The following is a 26,316-nucleotide window of genomic DNA, read 5'->3' on the forward strand; positions in this document are numbered from 1 at the left end:
GGAGGAAGGTAAAGTCCTGTCCTGTTTGTTTCACTACACATACCACTGTACCCGTCTGCAGAGCTTGTGCCTCACATTTTGCTCTAAGATTAGAATTATTTTCCCTTGTCAGATGCTAGTGTGCAATCTTATATATTTAGCGTCCTATTACATAGTGTAATGGTGTGCTATGTCGCTCCATTACTTTTTGCATTGGTTATTTTGCTTTTATGGCCTCAAAAATCGACATTCATATTTTGTCTACGTAGACAAATTGGTAGGTTATACACAGCTGTCTCCATAGACAAAATGTGAACATTAGTGTCTAATGCCACAAAAACGTACCTGTAGACTCAAGTAGAAATGGAACAAAATAACACACAGATTGCAATATTTTATAAGGAGCTGAATAGCACATCAGTGCAAGTTTGCCTCCCCCTATCCCAGAGCAGTGAATGTAATTGGAGCCGAAGGCTGACTGTTTACAATTTGTAAAACATGTAATGGTCTTTCTGTTTTAAGGAGGCTGATATAAAGTAATTAGCCTCTCTTCCAAGGGCAGGTGGTGGGGGAGGGGGGTATTTGCCACAAATTTACCAAATGTGTTCTTTCTGGGACAAGTTGGCCATTCGGTGTTGGTGACACCTTTGACAGTAGACTTGTATTGCTTTCTGCAGAGCAGCGTTAGGTGGATCATTTCATGTCTCTGCTAGAAGAATTGTATAAAAAGTTCCCCACAAAGTTGAATATAGACAACCCCACTCGCTCACTCAGTGGCCATTCACATATGGCCTAGTTAAATACGCACGTCACTACCACTGAATTAGCATTTGTGATATACTCCTGCTTTTCGGCTAACATATGTTGTAACTGCTATTATTCTTACCTTTTATTTTAAAGAAAAAAAGAAGAATGTGAAGCATGACATTGTGTGGGTAAGTGAAGACTTCCTCTTAGATTAGTTGCAAAGCTGTGTTAAACTGTTTTCCTTCAGTTTAGATTGTGCTTCAGTTGAATGAAAACATTTGCACAGGCATAGTCTTTGTGCTATTTTAATATAGACATAGATACTTTAATATACCTTTATGCACAAACTACAATATAAATACTGGCATATAAAAGCCATTCTAAAAGCAAAGGTAATCGTAAACTGCCAGCCTTGATGGGTTGGATTTGAATGTACTGTCACAGGTGCATCAAAAAGAACACACATACACATGCATACACACCCCCATACACGCGCGCACACTCTCTCTCTCTCCCTCTCTCTCTCTCACACACACACCTTCCTATCCCCCAACTGCGGCATATAAAAGTTATTGCAGACAAATTGATATGGTGTGATCGATTAAAATGATGAGCTGGAGGTATGGTCTTAACTCAATTTTAAATTAATCAGCGGTATGACGGTCGTCATCAGTCCAACCTTTTCGAGTTGGGAAGCAGTCTAATTGTCATTCCGCTTGTTTGTCTAAAGTAGATCACCGTGACATATATTTTATGGCTTCTGCTGTTTCTGTAGACTTCATTTTGTTCACACTGACCTCTGGTCCCAATGACTTTTACTGAAAATTGTTTTTTCTTTCTGTTTTGCTTGATTGTATTCTTCCTTAACATATTACCTGTGCTGAATTGTACCCTTTTTGCTTTTTTTTATAAACTTGGAATAGGCTTCAATTTTTCATTGATTTAACTGTATTGCTTTTTCAATGATTGCTCCGTGTGACTCCTCCTCAGGGGTAAGTCTGGAGTTCTGTTGATTGTACAATAGTGTGAGCTACCGGTACTTACTTCAAGTAAACCTTTTATTTGCCACTTTGGACGCTTCATGAAAAAGATGTTGTGCCAGATTAGTTTAAGCAATTACAAAACATCCTAGCTTTCCTACCATGGTGATTTCAAGCTCCAATCTTGGGAATCAAAGCAATGTTTATATGTAATTCGACTGTCTTGTGCACTCTTTCAACAATGTAGTTTCCCTATCCAAGCTCTAATCAATGGTGTACAATATACAATATACAATATACAAATAAGCTTTATTCGATTTATCAGAAAATCATAAAAGCGTACAAGTACAATTTATACCATGAATCTAAAAACAGTTTTCACATAAGCAAAATTTATAAAAAAATATATAAAACATTTTTCCATGTATTAAAAGTCTGCAGTAGAAATTTGAACGGAAGGCCTCATATTGTAGTGTTTAGTTAATTTGAACATGTAAAGCTTAAGTCATTGAGTTTCTGTATTTCATCACTGACATTAAAAAGCGAGAAACAACAAAGATAACATACTCCTCATCTAGCAACAGTAATTTCAGATATGCAGTTTTACATGTTCTTATCCCCCAGCGTTTAAGTAGTGGTAAAAGGAACAATTTCCTTGGGGAGGTATACAGGTTACAAAAGAACATGATATGGATGTTACTTTGTGCTGAATGATCATCGCATGGGCAAATTAGGTTCAGAGAGGCCCAGTCATTCTGTTTTGGGAAAGTGACCATGCGAAAGAAAATCCCTAAGCGCAGCCTAGTAAGAAGCATGCGAGGGTAGGGTGCAGTTTCAATCCTGAGATAAAGTTGTAGACCTTCATTGGGGGTAATTTGCTGGTAGCTCAGGGCAGTGCTTTTAAGTTTCTCAATGTTCCATCTGGCACTTTCTAGGTGTGTAATCAAAAGTTTTTTGAGAGCCGGCCTAGACAAGGTTTCTAAGGACTCTGGATCATCATAATATTCGGGGTGTCCAATGTTAGAGAACATCGTCTGAACGTATCGTAGCCATTTAACTTTTGATGCGCCATCCTAAGTCAAGCAGTCTTTGATGAGCTCTCTGTTCAAATGGCATTCCACGGTAGTCCAAATTTTATGCCAAAGCAGACAAGGTGATAACTTTATAATGTCACTGAGATATTTGAGGCCAGTCTCAATGTGGATCATAAAGGTCGAAGTGGTTTTGTGCACACCTAGTAAGTAGCAGATAAAAATGTTCTCACAGGTTTGTAGTGAGGACACATTCTCGAAACCCCATAGACCTGCTCCATAGGTGGCCGTCGCTATACACTTTGCCCGGTAGATCTGTAGCATCTCAGCAATAGGTTTACCCCCAATTTTGGCTGCGAAGGTTCGCAGGGCCCCTATAGCACGGCTGAAGGCAAGTTTCCTGGCAGATACTGCATGTTTCCACCTTCCTCTCCTATCAAAAACAACGCCCAGGTAGCAGAAGGTGTCCGTGATCGCAATTTTTTGCTGCTCCAGGTATATTGAGCATTGTGGTCTCTTATTTTTTTGGGAGCAGGACATGGAGAAAGTTTTAGAGATATTCACCTTCAGGTTTCTTTTACCCATGTAGGATGAGAATTCAGTTACGGCTCTCTGCAAGCCTACCTTTGTCCTAGACATAATTGCCGCGTCATCGGCATATAAAAGAATGGGTACAGGCCTACCATTAACAGCTGGGTAATCGCTTGGCAAGTTTATTAGATTCTCTGCAATGGAGTTTATGTAAAAACTAAACAGCAGGGGCGTAAGTATGCAGCCTTGCCTAACCCCTCTATTTATGGCAAATTTTTGAGTACATTGGCCCTGGGTCCCGTACCTCACTCTAGCCCCGGCATCTCTGTATAATTCTTCTATGAATATAATAATGATTGGATCCACCCCAATGTGTTCCAATGTTGACCAGAGCTGCGCATGGTCCACACAATCAAATGCGGAGCTAAGGTCAACAAAGGTAACGAACAGGTCCCCTTTTTTGGCCTCAGTGTATTTAGAGACCAATAAAGACAGGTTTAAGCATTGTTCCTGTGTCCCCAATCCCTTTCGGAACCCATATTGGAGCTCCGAGATGACCTTTTTTTCTGCTTCCCAGTACTGGATCCTCTTGAGGACGATCCTTCCTGCGATTTTCATGAGTCCGTCCAATAGCGATATTGGACGGTAGCAAGCAGGATCGTCCCTGTTCCCCTTTTTAAAGATGGGCACTACAATTGCATCTGACCAGGTGCTAATAAAGCCACATTTGTTTCCCATATTTAATACGTTGGTTAACAGGGGAACCCAGAAATCCAGATTTGATTTGTAGACGTCCACTGGGGTGTGATCAGGGCCAGGGGCTTTCCCTGACGGACTTTCCCTAAGGGCATCTTCCACTTCTAGAGTGGTAAAAACCAGCTCAATTGGATAGGGGGATGCTGGGGGGACGCTTGACGGGTAATCCTCAGTTATTTTATCCAAGGGTGAAGTCGCCTTTTGTTGGTTCTGGGTGTCACCCTGGCTATTGGTATAAAGGTTGCCATAATGTTCTACCCAGAGCTCTGCCGTAATTGCTACGTCTATGGAATTGTCACTGTCTTTTAAGTTATATACAGATCTTATCACTTTCCAAAAGAGATTAGTGTCCTTATTCCTAGCGGCTTCCCCCAAGGCTTCCCAGGCCTCCCTCTTCATTGTCGCCCTTCGCTGGTTAATTGCCTGCTTATACTCTCGTCTCGCCTGGCAAATTTGAACCCTGTCTTTTGGGATAGCAGATAAAGCTTTCTTTAGATTTTTCAGGGCAGCTGTACACCTGGAGTCAAACCACCCACGTGTGTGCTTCCCATTCTTTTTTTGTGGCTCCTGGTTAGCGCATCTTTTATATATCGCTGAATGTTAGAAAAGGCAGCCATGATGGCCTTTGGGTCAGAGTCTTCTTCTAAACAGACAAAAATGTCTGTAGCGCAGGACGATATGAAGTTGTGGAAGAAAGTTGTAGGGTTCATTTTCTCCCATTTTATTACATACCCATTGATCTTTGTTAGGGTGACCTCAAGTGGATAAAGAGCCCCGCTAGATTCCTTTGCTTTCCCCTCTGTCAACCTTACCCCAAAGGTGATAGGATAATGATCGCTCATTGGGTCATCCCCAATCTCCCAGAAAGTTATAAAATTGGGATTAGTGGGTGATATTAGTGCAAAATCGATTGTAGTTTCACAGCTTCTTCCATTATATGTTGGGGCAAAGGGAACCGGGGAGAGCATGCCAGGTTGATGAAAGTGAGGTCAAAAGAGAATATGATGTTATTAAGGAGAGACCCCAGATTGGTGTGTGAGAAGTGAAAAGGACCATCCTCCTCGAGATCTGAAAGGCCGCACAAACCTAACTCAGACGACGGACAGATGGCACAATTGAAATCTCCCACCCACAGTACTATGTGGTCCCCCGTGCTCTGATCTCTCAGTTTGTGGATATGATGGATCATTTTGTTCAAGATCAATTCCACTTCGTTAGCTGGCATGTTATTATAGAAATTCACTAGTATCACCTTTTGTGTGGTGCCCCATTTAAATGAAAGAATTTGGAAGTACTGATCAGAATGGAAATTATATACTTTTACATCCCCTACGTTCGAGATGTATATGCACAGACCCCCTTTATTGCGACCCTGGGGTGATGGAACAGCGGGTGAGTGAAATGTTCGGTAGCCCATGATGTGAGTTTCTTCTACAAGCCAGGTTTCTTGCAGGCAAAGGATGCCATGCTTCTGCACGATCTCCAACCAAGGTTTGTGGGTGATCTTACTACCCAAGCCTGCTACATTCCAGGATAGGAGAGAGTGCATTGAGTTTCTATTTTTCTGATGAAGTTGACCCTCGTTCCCCATTATGTCTTTCGGAACTAGGGAATGTGCCATCTCTATCTGTTGTGTAGCCTGTACAGGAAGGGCATGCTGTTCAGGGCAGGATTGATCTACCCCCATTAGGGTTGAGTTTTTGTTAATGGGCAATAATTTATCGTTATTAATGGCATCCATTGGGTGGTTATGGGCACTAGAAGGAGGTGAAGGAACAGTAGTTCCCAGTCAATCCACCTGGTCTAGGCATTCAAACCTATTCATAGTGGGTACTCCTTCCTACCAGTTGTTAGTGGGTTGCCATCCGTGCCCCTGGCCTTTCCATCTGTGATTGTGGGCTATAGACCAGGCCCCAGGTAGCTCTGCAGTCTGTTTAGGAGGGTAAAAGAAGGTAAAGGGTCTGGTGACAATAGATTGGTCAGTAACATATGGATCCCATGTGGTGATAAGTTGGGCTGTATGGGGGTCTGCAAATGAGACCACAATGCAGTCTCCAGGTATGGATTTATGAGTGCGACCCACCCATGGGACTCGCCTGACCATTAGGACCCTGCTCCTGGTGGTGTTAGGGAGCTGCCTGTTAACGTTTAGCCAGTAGATCACCTTGTTCTTTAGAGACCACTGGGTCTCCACAGAATGAGGATCAAGTGGAGGTACCCCAGCCAAGATGACAACATAGGGGCCGGCATCAGGGGGGAGATCAATATAGCCCCCACGAAAGTTCTGGTGACTTTGGTGTTGGTTGACTGTACGCTGAGGAAGAGGGCTGGTAATCTTATTCGCCTTATGCGCTGCCCTAGGAATAGTTTTGGGCTGTATCTGTTTTTTGGGGGGTTTTATCTCTGATTTTGATGGGTTTGATATGGGGGGAACAGAAACGTTAGAAATTGTCCGAGGTTTGGGAATTGGAGTACGTTTTGGTAGTTGTAGGGGTAGAGGTGGGGGCAAAATTAGAGGAGCAGGGGAGGCAGCGTTAGGGTCTAGAGCCGGTTGGATGCCATCATTGCTTTCCTGGGGGACACCCTCAGCGATACGGGGATATGTGGCTTCCAGCTGTTTCAGGCTAAGAGTGGCCAGGGATACTAAGGTCTGATCCATCTCCAGAAGATGATTCTCGATACGTGACAGTCTGAGTTCAAAAGGTGACAGTAGTTGTTTTAAAGTAACCCAGACTGTTTTGAGAAAGTCTTCATCATCACCCGCCTTGTCCATGTCCCTCCCTGGCTCGTTTTGCCCTCCCCCTATTAAGTTCTCGCCACGAACAGGGAGGTGCTCTGAAGCAGGAGCAAGAGTGATGTTAGGATGGCTATGTTCGCTATCACCTCCTGCTAGCTGGGTGACCGAATTTGATGTTTGTGTGAGCTCCCCTGTATTGGGCAGAGTTCTTCTGTGATTGAAAAACTGCTGCCTTGCAATTTTTGCTTTTTTGCGGGCGTAAGCAGATCTTGCGTTATTTTTCTTTTTCAGGGCTGGGCCATCTAGGTTTTTGCTTTTTACTACAGAGGAGGGGGGGGCAGGGGTGTCCGACAGAGTGATGGTGATTCCAGGTCCAGTGGGCACATGACCCTCAGAAGGTTTAGAGGGCATGGGGGTAAAGGTAAAGATGGGCTCTGGTGGGAGGGGAGAAGAAGGGGGAGGATGATGGATGTCGGCATGAATTATCAGAGGGAGAGGGCGTGAAGCGTGTTGGGGAGATGCAGCAGGCGCAATTTTTCCCAAAGAAGATTTTTTGGAGTTTGCAAAGGTTTGAGAAAGCCTGCGCGCAGCATCTAGCTCAATTGAAACCCTCTTCTGCATTTTAGTAATTTCGGCGTCAATAGCCAAATTTGTTTTCACAAGGAAATCATCCAAAGTCCCACTTGGCTTGCTCAACCCCAATGCAGTCTTGCTGCGACTACCCCGAGTGCACATGATGTGTGGCAGTTACAGTTCCGGAAGTGTACTCACTAGTATCGATGTGCAGGCACAGTGACACGAACCAAGGGGGGTGGGCCAGGCCAGTCCTCTTGGGCCTCGAACGGTCCCGCCCTTGTCCCGGGCTTCTCCCGGCGCCCTCCAGCGCAGCGGGGAGGCTGCCTGTCTTTTGTAGCTGTGTGATTGGTAGCCGAGGGGGTGGGGCCGGCAGGGAGAGCAGCCCAGGTGGAGGCGGGCGCGCGGGGACTCCTGGTCCTTGGAGTCCACCGCTTGAAGGCTCGCAGCCCTGCCGGTTGTTTACAAGCAGGAAACCCCCTCGCAATAGTACCTTGGCCGCTGCTGAGGGCGAGGCGTGGCGTGGCAGCAGCAGCAGGCAGGTTCCTCAGTCCCTCTCAGGTGAGCCTTAGGTCGGCTGGTCCGGGTGTTGTCAAAGGTTTCCCAAAATGAATCCGCTGTGCTGGTAAAGGGACGCCGGTTTTGTCAGTGCAGGTTGGGGGTGGGGCCGGCAGGGAGAGCAGCCCAGGTGGAGGCGGGCGCGCAGGGACTCCTGGTCCTTGGAGTCCACCTCTTGAAGGCTCGCAGCCCTGCCGGTTGTTTACAAGCAGGAAACCCCCTCGCAATAGTACCTTGGCCGCTGCTGAGGGCGAGGCGTGGCAGCAGCAGCAGGCAGGTTCCTCAGTCCCTCTCAGGTGAGCCTTAGGTCGGCTGGTCCAGGTGTTGTCAAAGGTTTCCCAAAATGAATCCGCTGTGCTGGTAAAGGGACGCCGGTTTTGTCAGTGCAGGTTGGGGGTGGGGCCGGCAGGGAGAGCAACCCAGGTGGAGGCGGGCGCGCGGGGACTCCTGGTCCTTGGATTCCACCGCTTGAAGGCTCGCAGCCCTGCCGGTTGTTTACAAGCAGGAAACCCCCTCGCAATAGTACCTTGGCCGCTGCTGAGGGCGAGGCGTGGCAGCAGCAGCAGGCAGGTTCCTCAGTCCCTCTCAGGTGAGCCTTAGGTCGGCTGGTCCGGGTGTTGTCAAAGGTTTCCCAAAATGAATCAATGGTGTATATTTTGAATGTTTTATTTTTTATATTTTAAATCTCCTTTATGTATTTCTGTTACATTGTTAAACTCCTTTGATAGAGTTGATAACTATTCTCTTGTGGTATCTCTGGCCCTAAATCTTATTTCAACTCAGAATTTTCACAAAATGTAGACCATCTTAAGCCAGTCATTTGGACTTGTCCGGTGCTCGTGTCCTTAACAGGTGGCTGACATAGACTTTTTGTCTATTATCTACTCCGATTCTATGTGACTAATATCTAATAGATTGGTTGATTTTGGAACTAATTAAAAAAGAGCCTATAACATTTCATATACATGGGTTATACAATCAAATCTTTTATCAGTTTTAGACATAAAGCCATACACACAAATATCAGGTCCCAGAACATTAGGTATTCAGAATGTAATTAGAATTCTTGCTCTTCCCACATCATATACCGTTCTTTCACCTACTGTTATTATTGTGTAAATAATGACTACCCCTTTCCTTCCATTCCAACTGTATGTTTTTATGTGCATTCTGCAGTCTATCCTACATTTCAGCACGAAAAGAAACTCTAACTACGGTGATCTGTTTGGGCACATACTCCTGATCACATGCACGTTCCACCAACCATTTATACAGCGTAATATTCTCTCAAAATGTCCATATCTACTCAATCATCATTTACGCTAGCGTGGGCCACTTCTAGTATTTTATGAGTGGTACTCTGTCCATCAGGTTGGTAGAGGAGATTAGGTTTGCCACCCTGATGGATACAACCTGCCAAATTGGCCATGCAGTGATCTCTGTACCTTGACAGGAACTGCATTATGTGGAGGTTCCTGTAAAGGTTATGAAATGTTTGGCGGATGGCGGGTGAAGATTTTAAAGACTGGCCAGCAAGCAATTAACATTTTTTGTTTTTCAAAAGCAAAGTTGGAGTATATTGAAAAATAGAAAACTAATGACCCCCCCCCACAACCTTGAAGTTTTCTCCCTGGGTGTGAAGGTCATTATTTTTTTGTCCCTCAACATCAGGTTATTCCTGGCGATAAGAGACAAAAAAATCAGACCATCCACCCAACTCTGAATAAAGTCCTAAATGTCTTGTGTGTATGCATATAAACACGTTTTGATATTCTGTCTCTTTGTAGGAAATGACCAAGCTGAACACCGTTTTTGATGGAGAAGCTACAGATCCAAGTAAGAAATTTGGAATTATCTTTCTATTTCCCAGGATACTAAACAGGGGCACCTTACTATTTAGGCAAACATGCATGAAGATGTATTTCGGCGAAGCTTAGAGATTATTTGAATTCAGAAGGCAGAAGCTGAGAAGTCTGGCATTTTGTGATTTTTAGCAAGATGTAGAAAAATGCAACTATGTCATTGAAGATTTGTACCTTCTTTTATCCGCTACCAATTTCTACATAATGATAGTTCATGCATTTCACCCACGTCTTAACCACTTTGGGATCAAAGAACAAGCAGGAGCAACTGGACCACAAAATTGAGGGTTGGTGCTTTTTACCACTAATGTCCTGGGACTGACATACTATGGTACTTCAAAATACGCACTAAGGGGCCGATTAGGATTGCGGTGAATCTGCATCCTCCGGGCCGTTGGAAGCCACCGCTGGCCCGGAGGATGCGGATTCACCGCTGCGGTGCCTTCAAAGACCCCCCGCCACATTAGGATGGCTGGGGGGTCAGCAGCGGACGGGAAGACCGTCCGCCGCTTTTCCGCCGCGGTCGCCTTACGACCGTGGCGAAATAGCTCTGATATGGTGGCGGTGTCTATCAGACACTGCCAGCCATATTAGGATGGGGCAGAAAACATGCTTTTCCGCTGCAGCTTTTCCGCCGCGGAAAAACATGTGGTCTTTCGTGTTTGGGGGCCCGTTGCGAGCCCCCAGGGTGTTGGGGGGTGCCCATGGGGGGTACCAATGGTACCCCCCTGCTTTGGCATGCACAGGGTGGCAGGCACCATGCAGTGCCTGCCAAGTTTTGCATGCCAAGGCTACACATGCATATTTTACATTGCGGCGGGTGCTGCTTAAATGTAAAATATACAGGATATGACCGCCAGGGTGGCGGTCACATCCTAATTGGCACGGAGGGACCGCCGCTGCCCCTGCGGACTGTCCCTCCACCTCGGGGGTGGCAGACTGACGCAGGTCCGTCTGCCATCATAATAGGCGCCTAAGTACACCCCTTTCTGCCCTTGACTCTCAGACTTGCAACCCTAAATGTCAGACTATCATTCTGTCTTTCTTTCTTTCTTACGTTCTTTCTTTTTTTGTTCTTTTTTCCTTCTTTTGTTCCATTTTCTTTCTTTCTCGCCTTCCTTTCTGTTTGCTTGTTTATTTCTTGCCTTTACCTAGCTTTCTTCGCTTTCTTACTTTTATCCTTTCTTTCTTTGTTTTATTCTTTCTTTTTTATTTCTTTTGTTAATTCTGTCTTTCTTTGTTTCTTGCCTCCCCTCCTTCCTTTTTCTTTCTTTCTTTCTTTGTTTGCTTCTTTCTATCCATTTACCAAAAGCAGGAGGCTGGCAGACAATGGCAGACTGATTAGGTTATTCAAGTCTGCGTCAGCCAAGACTTTTGATTTTACTAATATAATTTGTGTAATGTAGTTTCTTAACAGATTTTTCAGCAGGAATTCATCCATTAGTCTGTGGTTGGGTCATTCACATTTTTCTTCTACCCCCTCTATCATGCATCAACTGGCTATGTCTCATTCCACTTCAGCCATTGTTGACTTCTCTATTAGGTGCAGTTTGCTACTCTTTTACAAGGTACACACAAAGTAGTTCCCTTCAGTGCCAGGGAGTACTATGAAAATGCGTGCTTTTTGAGACAAAAATAACATATTTGCCTTTAGCCAACGTCTTTTATTAGACTGTTGAGGGCTCGGCAGCTTCCCAAACAATAAAGTTGTGCAAAAAGCATGACAACACTAAAATCAAGAATTGTCAAAAGGCTGGTGGACAATGACTGGTCTACTGGCTTTCTCAATGCTTGTTTTTATTACTGCCAAGCAGTGACTAGAGCTGGCCATTTTAACCACTGATTGGGCCTTAAAAATTCAGTCTGCTCCCTAGCACAATGTAAAAATGCCATTCCAAAGAAAATTGTTTTCTCCAGGGGTTAATGTCATGGAAATAAAAAAAACAGACAAGGCCTTAAGACTACTTTCTTTATGAAAGTGGGTATGAAGAGAGCAGAGGGCATATTCTACATCAGGTGCATTATTGTGTTTCACAGCTCCTTGGTTAGACCTCAAGTGTACTGCACAGTGTTAAGTCTGAAGAGTGCAAAGTCCATGATCTTCATAGCTTCATAGCTTGGTGACCATGTGTTGACCTGCATAGATATGATTTCCATTGATGGGTAACACATGTGGCAAGAGTGTCATCTCAGCACAACTGCAGATTTTTGGTATAAGGCCATGCCTTCAAAGTGGAGTTGAATTTGAAAAGAACTCTTCAAAGGTGTTTTCCAAGACAGGTTTAGGCCCTTGTTTTGAGATATGCACCAGACACGGAGTTCAATATAAATACCTACATTAGTACTGAAGTAGATACTGGCAGAGAGAAATAACTAATGCAAGACTGGTGCCAACATCATTTATCCTCAGATCTAATTGATCATACACTCTGGGAAAAAGAGGGGGCGAATCTTGTAGTACAAACATATGAGTCCATATCTCATATCCACATATACGAGTGGAGGGCCAGTCTGCCATAGTATCTTTGAATAATTAGAATGATCCTTAAGAAGTCTATGAAATCAGAGCTCAGAAAAAGATTAGGTCCCATTACCTAAAATATAAACTGTAGATGCTTGAAAGATTAACCCCTGTGGTCATAGTTTCATTATGTATATTTCTTTTGTAGTCACTGGCAAAGTCTACGAATACAATTCAAAGTCTGGAGCCAGGAGATGGAAAGACACAAAGCAAATTATCGAAGGCGGACCAGTGGAACCAACAGTGCAAACTGCTCCAACTCCGACGGGGAAGACAGCTGAGGGGAGGAGAAGAACAGGTACACCACAAAAGACTGGAGTCCCAGTGGGCAACGAACAGAAGATGGCAGAGGAGGCGGGAGTACTGAAGCCTCAGGAGGGGAACCCGGAACCAGCACAGCAGCCCTCTGCACGTACCGGAACACAAAAACCAATTGAGAGGCCTTCAAGCAGGTCACCCCTCCCACCCCGCAGGTCTCCCCTCCCACCACGCAAAGTATACCCCGAGATACCCTGAAATTAAATTCTGAGGGAACAAACAGGGGCATAAGTCAGAACTGTAAACCAAGGGCGTATTTGTTGACCTCAGAGGCAGTGCTCCTTCTGTACTATTCACAGGTCTTCAGAACTAAAGCTTTTGGAGAGGCGTGATCTTGAAAATAATTAGTTGCAGAAGAGTGATGGTGAAACTCCATTTCATTTAAGTCTAGGATCTTGATCAAATATTCTTATCCCTTTGTTTCTCCATGAAGTGAGCAAACAAGCCACAATGTGCCCTACAAACACGTTCAAGGCTGCAGCAATTGACCCTTAGTGTACAATGGAGAAATTGACCAATATTTACAATGTACATCTTAGTCCTTGCTTCTGAGATGGCAATTTTCAAATAGGTATAACGCCTCAGATAATATATATATATATATATATATATATATATATATATATATATATATATATATATATATATATATATATTTATTTAAATTCACAATCTGAAGCATCTGCTTACTGCAATATGTCTGTAATGTGGTCCTGGAAGCCAATATATCATAACTATGGCTCCCTGTTTTCCATTTTTACTGATTTTTACAGATAAATACAGACAGAATTCTTTTCATTTTCCAGTCTGCATTTATTTTTAAATGTGATTAAAATAGAAATTGGGTTGCTTTTTGAGTGATTCTAAATATCGTCTGCCATGACTGTCATTCCAATAGTTGTGTAGATTGATTGATAAGATGGTTAAAAAAAGGAATTTTAGCAAAAAGACTTAAACAGCAGTAGATATGCACAAGGTTGGTACTGAAATTTGCACATGTTCATATAAGTGTATTGATTTTGCTTCCGTGGTGTTCATATCATTGAAATCCTGGCAGGGAATAAAGCAGGAGTGCATATTTATCAGTTAGATAAATGTGGAAATATACTAGTTTCAGCTTCATTTTTTCACAAAACCCACAAATTATTATGGATAAACACAAATACATTTAGGAAAAATATGTATAGATGAATAAAGACAGAAATGTCAAACAAATAAATACTTTAAACCGGAAGCCCTAATTATAACATGTATGGGCTTGCTTCACAAAGGGTCTCCCCACTCGTGGCAGAGGCCCCACAGTCGTGGGGGAGTCTCCGCACTAGGGGCCGAATCTAAGGATTGAAAACTCTTATGTGGAGATTCTGTCTTGAGTGCAGAGACTCCCCTACGACTGCGGGGCCTTTGCCACGAGTCTAGAGGCGTTTTGTGAATCAGGTGCCCTGTATTTGTAATTCTGGTCCCATGAACATGAACACACCATACAACTGCGGAAGAATGTAGTCAAGTCCTGTTTGATAACCTGGCCCGGTAAAAATGTTCATGATGGTCCATACATGTGTTGTTCATCAGATTCACACTGTAATGCACGCGTCCTGAGGTAACGGCCATCACGAGCGATGGTATTGGTGTAAACCCTGGGCTATAGTAGGATGAAAAAGTGTGTGTGAGTGGGGGTCTTATGAAATAAGCCGAAATGCATTGGAAGCACCATAAATAAGGATTCATATTGCGGAATGTAAAGTGACAATGCAATTGAGAATAAAGAAATAAATACTTTCAACTTTAAAAGTGATTTGTGAAGCACATTGATAAAGTGGAGAATAACCATTACAGACCCTACTGTATAGGGACATAGGAAGTGACCGGAGGACGGCACCCCAATTGCAGGGGAACGCAGTTTATCAAGTCTTCTAAAGATGGGCATGATTATGTAATTAAGAATGTGGCTTCAACACATAAACAACTTCTGTGATTTCTGTCGCATACAAACTCAACCAGTATTTTGTTGCCTCTATCAGCTTTTCTGTTAATAGATCCAAGTATATAACACAACAACTGACATACACCTAAAACCAGCCAAACGTTATGCTTTGTCAATGATTGTTCGCTGTACATTCTGCAAAGAAGCCAAGGATTAGATGGCCATGTATTTTGAACAACTTTTTTGACACACTGGGTGAAACTCACACAATGGCCTCATCTCAACTCCAGAGCAACTGTGCTTAGTTAGAAACAGCTGGGGGTTACCTAGTTCGAAGTATGCACATACGAGAGTAATTTTTTGCACAAAAAATATACAGAAACACAACATCCTGGAAATAGTTGACTTAATCTTGAATTCTCTGAGTGTGTTAAACATGTGAAATATAATCAGAAACGAAATCACTGACATTAATTACCTTACTGCTTTTTACATTAATTATTCTGAAATCAATCACAGTTTTGCCAGTTAGCTTATCGACAACCTTATCAACCTTATTGACAAACCTTTTCAATATCCGTTTTTAATTGCTACTGGGTGTGAGACCCAGGGGGAGCCAGCCCACTTAAAGCCTGGTGTAAACCTAGTGCGTTGAAATTGATCAAATGCTATAAAGCACAATAAAAATATATCAACTACAATGTATATAGCAAGCTGTTTTTTATTTCCAGCAACATCTTTGTCTCTCAATCAGACAAACATCTCCTAACTTCAATTTGCAAAATTTAAAAATGCTTTATTTCAGGTTTATTAATACAGGAAAATCCAGGTCTTCATTTCGTCCAAATCTGTAAATCTCATTTTGCTGTAATAATTCATAAGTGCACTATCAAAAAGTATTATTAAAAAAAATCCATACTGACACGAAGTTCAGGCCAATAAATAGCCTTTTATAAGTGGTTCACCGGAGTACTGCTGACGTTGGAATGGGAGCCTCATGAGTGAGGGATGATGTGCTTGCAGGCTTCACAACTGAGATGAACTCCTGGTGTAGAGGTACAATCTGATTTGCTGTTTTTTCACTCGTGCAAAAGATTCCAATGAGATTTTTGCGAAGGCCAGTACAGACAAGAGATATGAGAAACTTCACGTAATTTGCATTAGCGTAATTAAGCAAATGTTTGTGAAAATTATGTGAAATTATGGGCAATTATGCAAAACACAAATCCATCTATACTTTACCACCATTTTTGACGCAGGGACAAATTTCACTTTTTAAAATGGTAAAAAACGAAACTTTACTATCATTTTGCTACAAATTTCACAACATGACGTAATTACAGGAAATATATGTAACACATGCAATGTGAAAATTTACATGAGTTACGTGGCGCAATTCAAATTTTGCTTGCACCCAGTATAGTCTACCTTACAATAGTCCAGGAACCATTACCGGAGCTTGAGTTAACTCAATTTGAAAATTAATTGTCAAGAACAGAGGTTTTTTTTGAAGAGCATCACTTTAATAATTCTTGCTGGCATTGATTTGAGGAGTGAAATCAAGAACTGAGCCTAAAATTCCCACGAGTTTAAAATTGTATAGTGGAACATTTTGTGAGAGGGTGAATCAGACACTCCAGCATGTGAATGTTAACTTCAGTTGTGGGAAAATGGCTGAATCAGGTCAAATTATAGCTCTACCCAATACGTATGCCCTGCAGCCCTTGTAACAGAATGTTGTGATCTGCAGTGTTGTAGCTTGCCAACAGGTCGAAGGGAATCGGTGTCTCTTGTTTGCCTTCCTCAGGGGTAACAAGAAGGTCTCTACGTTTTCAGGCAGAGTTGTGATTCTTCACAAAGTTCTAAAATCCGACCGGAGGTCATTCAGAATGAGCTTCGGTTCCACATACTCTTGGACTTGTCTGGCAACGTTTAGTTCCAATATTTTGCTCGGGTATGGAAGATTTAAAATAGTGGCCCGAAAGCTCTCGGAGAATCTGCTGTTGGGTTCTTGGCGAGGGGGCGGGAGGTGAAGATTTTCTCTTTCACCTGATCATGCACTGTGCCACCAAGAGTGGAGGCATTGGTCAATGTGTAACATCTGCTGAGAGGGTTGGGAAACGTTTTAACCGGCAAGTAGCTGGGTATGTTTCCATGGGTAATTGGGAGGCTTTTACTTCCATAGCTAGACTTTTGTCTCTGTCATTGGTTTGAAGGAAGTAATAACAAGGGGCTGGAGCAGAAGTGGAGACAGAGCCGGTCAGGTGAGAGTACCTCACTGGCAACAATGTCTTCATGGGGCTTTTGTGTCTTTTGCAGATTGTCATGGCGTTATTGGGATGAGTTATCTACGTTTCTAATCCCTTCATCATTTATTATGTCATGGAAAATGCTGAATATTCTTTTTTTAGTTCAGTACTTCAAAGATGTGTTTAGAGAGGTACATTTTTTCTGTGTGTTTAAAAGTCTTTTATACATTTCTGCTGAGGGTCCTAGAATCCAAACAAACCACTTAGAGTTAGTGGTGGCCTGTAATGCCTTAAAGTAGTGGGGTGTGGGGCGTAAAATTAAACCAAGAATTTCCTAAGCATGTAAGTTATCACGACTGTCAGGTTCCCCTTCCATTTTTTAGGTGGGATAAAATGGTAAATTTTTTCCAGCGCAATCTCTTTTTAAAAATGACCAAAACAATAACTTTCACAGACATTCCTAAAAATGGTCGAATTATCTGGGAAATGTCCTGATTTGCAAAGTACACCTGACCTCCCCAGTGTTTTGTGCATCAAAGCAAGAGTGCTTGGGGTGAGGACCTCTCTCACGATAAAGCTTGTAAAATGAGTTACCTTACCTGCATATCATTGCATGTCAGGAAAAACACATTGAGCATAATGGGAGCTGGACCGAAAGACCAGGACTACCTAGTCACAAAGAGGGCAGGAGTCTGGGCTGGACTGACCCTCACGAGCAGGCTGGAAGGGTGGGGCCGGTTTTGCAGCGGTGCTACAATATTGGCCTGAGTAAAAAAACAGCAGTGCTGGGGGCCCTTTTAGTTACTTTCACCCTCGCCCACCCCTTGCCCCCCCCTGCCAGCCCCCAGGGGACTGACTGTCCGATAAAGTTACTAGGGCTGCTTTGTGTTCTCAGTCCAGTCCAGCCCTGACTGTGTCAGTTGTGCCATCCACAGCATCCTAATCAGAAACCACTCTTGAGAAGTATGCAAGCATTGCATCTACCCATCTAGGTTTAGGTCTGTGGAACAGCCACCCAGTGCTCCATTGAAGCCCATGTATGAAGAACAACAGCTCTGTCCAGCTGTCTGAAATAAAGTAGCCCAAATAAGTCTGGGAAATAAAAACAGGGTATAGGAAGAACAAAAAGACACAGGTTATGCAGAGAAGTGCCACATTAAAAGCCAGGCCAGTTGGCTTTGCCAGTGCAAGTTGTCAATGGGTTTGATATCTAAAGATTTTTCCATTTCCACTTCTGATTTGGCATAGAAAGCTTGCATTGAGGCTTGGACTTTCAAAGAATGCAGACATGGTCTGACCAATTCAATCTGAGATAGTAAGAGATTTGCATGTTGAATTTCTTTACGAAGATCGCACTTATGGTGTAGCATTTATTGACCGTAGCATACATGCAATGTTGTAGTATATTGCTGTTCAATAGGAGGAATTTGAGGAATAATGTGTGGGTGTCTTTGTCTTTCTCCAAGCGGAGGTTGAAATCGCCCAGAAAAAAATCTGATTGCAAGAGGAGGTTTGTTGATCAGTGCTGTAAACAAGACAACCATAACCAACAATTTTTGCTTCCAGGTGTTCTTGTGGTGTTCAGCCTCATGAGGTTAGGTGCCAGGTTTGCAATATCCATGGTGAAGTGTTGGAATGTGGTTGATCTTTGTCTTTATAGTGTCTATCTCTGAAGATTTCAGTAAAAGGATGAGTTGGCAGATCTGTGATCACAGATTTTTTGGGTGTGTGGGTTAGTGGTAATGTGAGTGGAGGAACAGTACAAATCATTGAGGTTGGTTGGGCTCTTCTAAGTAGGTAAATGTAAATGTAAATGTACAGGAATTTATATAGCGCAAATCACCGAGCGGTTTCTAAGCGCTTGCTTAGGGAACCCGTCCTGGTATTCCCCTGTGAGATAACTCCGGCAGGGTATCCGCAAGGTGAAAGCCAGGCATCCCGCCGCGAGGGGCCGTTGTGGAGATTAAGCAAGCTATTGCCCAGAGTCGCAGAGTGTGAATCTGTGAATCGAGTAGGCGCCCGAGCGAGAATTGTCGAGTCCATGGACATTTTAGGACTCAAGACCCCACAGAGCCAGGAATTGAACCCTGGTCCCGGGCTGACCTCTGCTTCTAGGTCTGCCTCCTCTAACCAGTGAGCCACACTTCTCCACGAGGTGTAACGGTTATGGAAATAGCAGAGTAGATCTTGGGAGGAGACTGCATGTGAAAGAGTATTGGCAGGTGTGAGCTGCGGACTTTATATCACGCAAATGATCTACTTCAATTTGATGTCAAGCAGTATATTTTGGGGACATTTGTGCACCAGTCAGTAGTAAGCGTCTGCATTAAAGTATAAAATAATTTTGCCTCAGGTGCATCTTTTCTGTAAGTTATTGAGTCCTTCTGTTTTGTGCTGTTGTTTTGGTGGTGTTTTACTAGACCAGGAGTTTGTTTGCTCAAGGGAGACACTATTTCAGTCTGTGCTAAGTGTTCTTTTCCAGGTTACCGTTACAGTCCAGACTACCTTGATCTCTGCTGTTACTCTGTGTGAAGTTATTCTATGAGGCTTTCGAGAGCGATAATAGGGAGATTGGGGGCTGGAGGAGGATAAGTTAAGGCCAGACATGAAGTTAACATCTCTATCCATGATGGAAGATTATAGAATCTGCAGGGTATCAAACATTGGGACAAAGGTATAGACATTGATATAATAGGATTGGGTCATGACCTTTCCATTTCCCTACAAGGTCATGTATTGCTCAAATTAATGGTGATCTGGTTCTTACAACCAGATCTAGTATTTTATTTCCCACAAGGCCTTCTTTGGCAATTCAAGACTAAGGGCCAGATTTATATCTTGGCAGTATGTGTACTTCTGAAAGCCTAATTTAGATGTTGGCGAGCAGCCCATTTCTCCATCAGGGAGAACCTCTGTTGCTCTGACGGAGGTTCCACCCACCATATTGAGAAAAATGACCACCAAGTAGGCGGTGATTTCATAAAGCATTGGCAGGCCAATTGCTTTTGAAGCTTGGCGCACAGCTCCTTCAACAAGACAGACCCCTGCACTAAACTGGTTTCTTTTTTATTTTCAAAAAGAAAATCTCGAAGCTGAATTTTTTTGGAGGGTTAAAAAAGAAAATGCTTGCCTCACCATGGGAGCGCTCACCCATGGCAAGGGGAGCATTTAGCAGTTTTCACTGCCCCTTACCGCCAGTGTTTTCCTGGTGGTAATGGGCAGTGAAAACTGATCTCTAATTCTGCCCATCTGATTTATATGGGTGGAGCTAGGGGTTTGATAACAGTGGAGATGGAACGGTTTCCGCAATGATTAAACATATGGTCTACATGCATCTAAATCAGGGGGGGTGACAGGCCTTTATCTTGCCGGCATGTATACTCCGTCACTGTTGGGACAAAGTATACATAAATCAAAACAAAAATCCAGGCCTTAGTCCCTTATCGTGAGCTCAGCAGATGTTGGTGCAAAGGTTGATATTTCCAATGGCCACAGTTTCAAATTCTTGGTGATATTTCCACACCAAAATCTGCCAATCACAAATGTTCTCCCTGGAATAGAGAATAACCACAGAGATTCGAATATACTGGGTCCTTCCTTGTGTGGTTCTCGTTGATTCGGGAGTAAAAACCACAGGTAAGTGTCTAGAAAAGGGTTAGCGGACTTGGATGGGGATCATGGAAGGTTTCCTCCAGTCAAGGAAGAATTTTTTTCCCCTTGCTACTGCAGGTGACAGGCGAGGACCTTGCTGTGCAGCTGCTTACATCCCTTCACTCTGCAGCATCAAAGATACGTTTGGTGTGTCCAGGCCTGAAATGATTGGTTCCGGAGTTGGCAGACCTAATAATTGCGTTCCAGAGACATTTACAACCGCTGGTTGCGTAATTTCACCCAAAGTTATAACTCTGGGTGGAAACGCACCACTCATAATGAGGGTCTAAGAAGAAATCATAATGTATCAGCCCAGGAAGACTTTCTAAGAAAAACAGAAGAGTCAGTTTTAATGGAGTCTAGTATGAGCTAATGCAGTTTGTCACTGTTTAAGACTTCCGGGTTGGATGTTCAGTGGATCAATCAATCAGGAGTTTGTTAAAGCGCGACTACTCACCCGTAAGGGTCTCAAGGCGCTAGGGGTGGGGTGGGGGGGGGGGGATGCAGGTTCCATTCCATCAAGGAGGGGGTCTGTCGAAGAGCCAGGTTTTGAGGTTTCTTGCGAAGATGGGGAGCGATGTTGTCTGTCTGAGGTGGAGCGGAAGGGCGTTCCATGCTTTGGCCGCGAGGAAGGGGAAGGAGCGGCCTCCCGATCTGGTCTTTCTGGTGCGGGGGACCACGGCGTAGGAAAGCTGGGCTGATCGTAGGGTCCTTTGGGGTGCGTGGAATTTGAGTGGATGGGGGAGTGGTGTGTGTGTTTATGTGTTTTTACATCCATGTGTGCGTGCCACAATGTGTAGTCACGGGTCATCACTCAGTATAGAAAGAAAATGTGGCAATAACTCGTCCCATTATGCGTAGATGTTCACCAGAATGACCTCACATTTGGTTACCAGCACATCGATTTGCAAGATCAGCTTCAGTGCAACATCAGGATAAGTGGCAAAATATTTTCCGGAGTTCAAATCACATCATGGAGGAAAAAACATTTAGGTGCAAAATCACTCAGTATTGCGATAAAACGTGGAAGTAAGATGTCATATTAGTTGTAAAAGGTGACAGCACATTAAGGTGTAAATTCATTCATGAGGCAACATCACCATGAATGTGGAAAACAAATGGGAGTGCATTCGTGTGTAACAACAGCAGGCGCCTAAATGCTCTTTTAGGTGCAAAAACACATATAAGAGCAACAAAGACAAGTAGCTACATAATTATTGCATCGCATTTAGGGTCAAAATCACTCAGTACAGAGAGAAAATATAGCAGTAGGATGTCACAGCAGGTGTAAAGGATGTGCATCAGTATGACATCCCATTTGGTTGATAGTGCACTGGGGTGCAAAATCACTCGGTGCAATAGCAAGGGTGTGGAAAGAAGTACAGAAACAAAAATCATATTTAGGTACAAAATCAGTGCAAAGCCAGAAGACTTGAAGTGCAAGATTTTCTTAGAATTGAGAAAAAATCTGGTAGCAGGATACCACATTAGGTGTAAAAGGTGATGGCACATTTAGATGTTAAATCTTCCATGGGGAAACATCACCGTGAATATTAGAGTACACCTATGTGCTAAAGCAGCAGGAGTGTGTAGGTACTTTTAAGTGCAAAACACATATAATAGCAAAAAACACAAGAAGCAACTGAAAAACATTAAGGTGCAAAACCACTCTCAGTGCAAAGTCAGCAAGAGTGTGGTATAACGTTTAGGGGCAAAAATCCTCAGTATAGAGAGAAAATGTGATAGTAAGATGTCACAGCAGGTGTTAAATGTGTGCATCAGTATGACATCACATTTATTGACTGCACCCTGAGGGGCAAAATCACTCTTGGCGCAACATCAGGATGAGTATGGAATATTCTGCGGAACACAAATCACATTTAGGTGTAAAATCACTTTCAAGTTGAAAATCACCCTTGGTGCAAAATAAGTAGCTAAATCACTTTGATGTGCAAATTTCTCTTTGGGATAATGCTAGATTGGGGATGAAAGTTTAACAAGCACAAACCACATTTAGGAGCAAAAACAGATTTAAATCAAAAATTAAATTCAAGGACAAAATGAACACTAGTGCAGTATTAACATGAGTGTGGAAACACTTTTAGGCACAAATTCTCCTCCACTGCCATGCATAGATACTTCCGTGGAACATACACTTTAATTGAATTAAAGGAAAGTGGACAAACGCAGCTAGTTAGCCAATAGCTAACGGTGAGATTGAAATACTCATCTGCCCCAATCAAAAACATTGTTTACACTTTCTTCAAGCAATGACTAAAGGGGACTAATCAGAACCAATCACTGAATCACTGAACCGATAAGACACTGTAGGGACTGACAATGACAAATCGCCCTGCACACCGGAAACCATCCTCCATCACTAGGAATAGCACAGGGTATAATGGAAGAATCTCAGGGGGGAGGGACATCAAACGAGAACACACACAGATGCATCTGGGCTTCTGGTTTTGGTGCGATGTTCAGGCAAAGCAGTAGTCAGAAACTTCAGTTAAGTCGGGATTGAGGTAGACATGGCTGGGGAGTGAAGGAAGCGTTGCTTCCTAGAAGTGTCAATAGCTTTCTGTAGCTACCCCCACAGGCCCCCACACTGCACTGGTCTCCTAAACCATCAATTCTAGATATGCAGCCCTCACAGGTCCAACCCCTCTCAGGGGATGAGGAAGAACAATACTTCCCATTTGATGATGAGGTTTGCGTGGCTGACAATGCCTCTATACATAGAGTAGTCTCATATGTTATGGCATGCTATGAGAAGGTCCCACAACAGCTGATGGAAAGCTGTAATGCACCCCTCTTCCAGAGGGAAGAACTTACAGGACCCAAGGAGATACGCAACCGCCTTAGAGCAGAATGCCCATGCTCCTCACTAGAAGGGAAGGTGGCTTTAAGACCCAAGATAGACCCCAACATGATAACCTTCTTGGCCAAGCATATCTGTTACCTCAAAAAGGGCACAGACAGATCCTGACATTCCTGTCAGGATAAACTCCTGGATGTGACAGGCCCTTAACAGAGATCCTAGACATGGCAGAGGAAGCCAAAGCCTCTGGATCCCTGGTTCCCCCAGACGTTCTCTTGGGTTGGGCTCACAGAGCCACAATTCTTTTGGGGAACACCAATTGCGCCCTATCAACAGAGCGCCACAGGTCTTTCCTTATTAAGGTAGACCCCAAACTAGGGGACCTGGCCACCTCAGGGATCATGGCACAGGGCTGCCTCTTTGGCGACCAGGTTTGTTAAGGAACTGGGCAAGTTTGTTGCTACTCTCTCCTCTTTGGATAAGGCCAAGATGTCCATGAAGCAAATCTTTGCCCCGAAGGTTTTTGCTTAGGCAGGTCATGGCAGGGGGTGTACGACTGTCCAACTCACCTACCAAGCTTTTTCTGGAGGACAAGGCTCCAGGAGGGGAAAGTGGCAGGACTCCATGAAATTCAGGGGCCATGCCAACGTGGCTCCAGAGAACACCTCTAAGGGAACAACAGTCAAGGATCTACACAAGATAAGAGTAACCCCTTCTTCCCACTTAGAAGTAGAGTGCAGACTGGCACCATTCATTCACAACCAGTGTGTGCTCAATGCCGACGAATGGGTATTACAAACAGTGCAAGGCTTTCACATAGAGTTTTACAGCTCTTCTCACTAGTTTAGAACTCCCATTCTTATCAGGTTCTCAGAGTGTGACTTGGAGCTGGTAGACAGAGGTCACAGTACTATTTAGGAAATGAGCAATCTCACCAACATCTCTGCACCCAGAGAGGTTTCTTAGCAATTTGTTTCTGGTGGAGAAAAAGGATGGGGTCCAATGTCCAGTCACTCACTTGAAGGTCTTCAACGAGTGGCTGGTGTTCCGCCATTTCAAAATGGAGGGCATCCATCTCCTTCACAACCTGCTTAGCCACCAGGACTGGCTGGTCAGGTTGGATCTCAAAGACGACTACTGGCTATCCTTATCTGCCATCCCCACTGCAGATTCCTTCAATTCTAAAGGAGAAACCAGTTCTTGGAATTCACTGTCCTGTCTTTCGGCCTGTCCTCAATGCCCTGGTGTTTCACCAAGCTACTGGTACAACCGGTGGGTCTAAGTTCAGCTAGCCTCAGGATTCCTCCTGTGGAAGAGCTCTCTGGACACCAGCTGTTAACAAAAAAACCCAGATGACGAAGTTCCACTATTGTGTGGGCTGATGGGTACATTTTTCCTTTTCTAAACTGCACTTTATTTCCCTTTCTTCTCCTGTGTAAATTTCTTAATTAACCTCTTGGTATATGTGGTCTGGGACACTAACAGGTTCCAATCACTAACACAATCAGAAAGACCCTTGGTATCTCTCGTGTGGTTTATTGTCTAGTTGGGGGACAAGATACAAGCAGGTCTATAAATACACTTTCCCCTAGGGCCCCCCTCCACCCTTTGTTTTTCGCCCCATGGTACTAGAGACACCTTTTTTTTAATCTCAAGTCTGGTATCCAGTTATGATGCAACTTTCTTGGGATTCTCCAATCTGCCAACTCCTGTTTCCGGCTCTGCTTCTGGATCCCTGGGGAAACTCCCTCTTACAGGATGATTCTGGAGCAATGGTCTTCAACCTGGAGGCGGGCAACCCTAGGGCGGGTGGGGGGTGCATTAACTGATCCCAGGTTGGGTGTCAGGCTCTGGCCAAAAGCAGAATAATGCTGATTGCAGTGTTTTGTTTAAAGCAGAAAAAGATCAGCAACAGTAAACCACTCTGTTGAGGGCCATCACTAACATCTTTTGTCACGTATATCTAGCTGGAAGCATGTGTAAAAAGGTATGGGACTCCAAATATATCTCAATGCCCACCTCCCTGCCAATCCAGCATACAAGTTATGGAAGGTATCTCAGCAAGATGCTGCTGATTGGCTACGCGAAATTGACAGGGCCAATTTAGAAAATAATGCTCTGGCAGTATTTGACAACAGTATGGCCACTTTAGCCTCTAGAATATACTCTTTGAGCAACATAGTGTCATCTGCAATAAACATTATATAACAAGATATGTCTGCATTACCACACAGGCAGTCACAACTTAGGTCTATTATGTTACTAAGCTGGACACTTCAAATTCTACATTCTGGCAACGTGCCATGGCGATATATTAATACCAAAAGCTTTTGTAATCCATATCATCTAACATAACAGGTGCTCATGGCACGTAAAGATGCAAAGTACACTATGTTACACATCGAAAAGCTAGAGAAGGTACCATCCGCGGATTGGATAATCTATGGGTATATTACTTTGCCAATCCCGACATTCCATTTCCAATATTGTATGGGACACCACCAAGTAGGCAAGTATGAAGTGTTAGGGGAAGGGTTTGTACATGGGTACCTGGGAACTACCTTTCAAATTTCGATGTTGAACTGGGGAAACTGAAGTCTTTAACAGCAGTTCCAACTGCGAGAACACTTTGAGTGGGTCCTTAGTCTGGACGGACATTTCATTTCACAGGACATGTAATGCTTCTGTGGCAAATCTTTGTTGCTACTTGAAAGGTTCCCCAGTGGCCGTGATTCGTCCAGCTTTCAGATTGCTCTCTAATGGGAGTTATTTGATGCTTAACAATCATGGTTGCTATGGAATGAAGCACTGCACCGCCTATATGATGATGGTAAATTCCATGGTTACTTGTATCCAAGTTATGTTTTCATCTGCCCACACAGTTAGGGAGGCAATGCTTTGTCCTTCAATACATGTTTTAAGCATATGCTTTGATGCTCTGAGCAAAATGAAAGTCATACTATTTCAAAAAGATGTGACCTTAACATCTGATGAAGAGACATTTGATCTCCAGGCTGCAAGGTCCTCATCAGAGATCAGGCGCTACTCCGCTCTAACTTCCTGCTGCGTTTTGGGGAG

General features: G+C 43.6%; 1 long non-coding RNA gene across 1 annotated transcript; it reads left to right on the forward strand.

Annotated features, from left to right (window-relative positions):
* The first annotated feature begins 782 nt into the window (after positions 1 to 782).
* LOC147750591 (uncharacterized) lies at positions 783 to 13,696 on the forward strand. The gene is made up of 3 exons (XR_015310120.1): positions 783 to 914; positions 9,680 to 9,728; positions 12,424 to 13,696. It is a non-coding gene; the product is annotated as an uncharacterized LOC147750591 (long non-coding RNA).
* Positions 13,697 to 26,316: the final 12,620 nt, after the last annotated feature.

This window comes from Lissotriton vulgaris, chromosome 1_1 (genome assembly GCF_964263255.1).
Source record: "Lissotriton vulgaris chromosome 1_1, aLisVul1.2, whole genome shotgun sequence".
NCBI classification, from domain to species: domain Eukaryota; kingdom Metazoa; phylum Chordata; class Amphibia; order Caudata; family Salamandridae; genus Lissotriton; species Lissotriton vulgaris.